This window comes from Marmota marmota, unplaced genomic scaffold (genome assembly GCF_001458135.2).
Source record: "Marmota marmota marmota unplaced genomic scaffold, marMar, whole genome shotgun sequence".
Taxonomy (NCBI): Eukaryota; Metazoa; Chordata; class Mammalia; order Rodentia; family Sciuridae; genus Marmota; species Marmota marmota.
In genome coordinates, this window is record NW_026000143.1 from 1289561 (window position 1) to 1291802 (window position 2242).

Consider the following 2242-nt stretch of genomic DNA (forward strand, 5'->3'; position numbering starts at 1 on the left):
TCTTTGTGTTTCCATTTTTTCTACTCAAGTCTTTTAAAACTTACTAGAAGTTTTGTTTATTTAAAACAAATAAAAAGTTTTTATTTATTTATTTAAAGTTTATTTAAATGAATTTTATTTATTTAAAAATACCATTTTCTTCAGCTGGTTTAAAAACGTTAATATTTCAACCATATTTATGGCTGGGAGTGGTGGCGCACAGCTGTAATTCCCAACAGCTCTGGAGGCTGAGGCAGGAGGATCGCAAATTGGAGGCCAGCCTCAGACACTTAGGGAGGCCCTAAGCAACTCAGGGAGACCCTGTCTCTAAATAAAATAGAAAAAGGGGCTGGGGACGGGGCTCAGGGGTTGAGCACCCCTGAGTTCAATCCCTGGTACCAAAAAAAAAAAAAAGAATCCATATTCATGTCCCCTGATAATTTTGTCTTCCTGGTGTGGGGTGAGGCTCGCTGGCTGGACTTCGTACTGAGCCTCACGTAAGTGTCTGTAAACACCTTTACCTTGAGCTATTACAAAGATTAATCAGATTAAGGAGGAGAGATCTATAAATCTATAAAGCTTCGTCAGCTTCTTGGCCTACAACTGTCTAAATACAAAAATCCCATTTTATCATGGTGTTGGAGCTCAATGCATAAAACTGCCAGGCATTTATTAAACCTGATTAAGGATGAGGCCTTTTCATTCTGAATTTTTAAAAGCATTTTAACTTTAGATGGTTGTGGTTTAAAGAAAAAAAAATTGAAACTATTATTGATCCTTGAAATCACCCATATATTCCCTCCTTGGTAATCCTTACCTTTTTTGGACTCTGTAAATTTATCACCCTAATTTGTTTTTTTTTTCTTTTTTTTTTTTAATCACCCTAATTTGATAAATGCTTTGCAATGACTAAGCACTAAGGATTGAAACCCAGGTTTAATGCCTGACTCAAACCTTGAGTTTTATTTTATTTTTTGTACTGGGGAATTGAATCCAGGGATGCTTTACCACTGGGCCATATCCCTGGACCTTTCAATTTTTTTATTTTTGAGAGGGTCTAGATCAGTTACCTAGGCTGGCCTCCAATTTGCAATCCTCCTGCCTCAGCCTCCTCCTGAGTGGCTGGGATTACCATGCACCACTGTGCCAGTAATCAAATCCTTAAAACTTTCCAACAATCATCCTTCTGAAAAAAAAATTATTTTTTTGGCACTGGGGATGGAACTCGGGGGCACTCAACCCCTGAGCCCCGTCCCCAGCCCTATTTTTGCATTTTATTTAGAGACAGGGTCTCCCTGAGTTGCTTAGGGCCTCGCAAAGTTGCTGAGGCTGGCCTCCACCTGGCGATCCTCCTGCCTCAGCCTCCCAAACTCCTGGGATTATAGGCGTGGGCCACCGCCCCTGGCCATCCTTTTGGAATTTGAAGAATCCACTGAGACCAAATCTACAGAGCCACAACAAGGACTGTACTTCCTCATTTTTCTTTTAATAGATTTGTGCACTCAACTTCAAAGAAAAAAAGATAATCATGAAAGAAATAAAGACTCCAAGTTGGGTGTGGTGGGACATACCTGTAGTCTCTGCAGCTCAGGAGGCTGAGGCCGGAGGATCAAGTACTCAAAGGCAGCCTCACAACTTAGTGAGGCCCTAAGCAACTCAGTGAGACCCTGTCTCTAAATCAAATAAAAAATGGCTGGGGATGAGGTTCAGTGGTTAAGCAGCCCTGGGTTCAATCCCTGATATCAAAAAAAGAAAAAAAAGTAAAAATCTCAAAATCAAAAATAGGGGCTGAGGTTGAGGCTCAGTGGCAGAGCGCTGGCCTAGCATGTATGAGGCACTGGGTTCGATTCTCAGCACCACATAGAAATAATTTGAACAAAATAAAGGTCCATCAACGTCTAAAAAAATAGTAAAAAACCCATAAGCCTCCACTGTTGGAAACACCAGCCAAAAACTTGGAACAGACCCTATTCTGTATGAGACTATAGTCATTTCAGTACCTTTTGCAGTTCAAGAGACTTGAGAATCTTCCACTTCTTTCTTGCTTCTAATAAAAGCCATTCCAAAATGGGACAGAAAGTACTAGAATGTTTTGGTTCAGACTGAATTTTTTTTTTAAGTGTTGGCGATGAAACCCAGGGTCTAAAATGAATATTTTCAATTAGATGAAAACCTTTCAGATTTTTTTCCTTGAGAATCTAGGACAATATATATATATATATATATATATATATATATTTTAGAAAATTTCAAATGCAAGGCT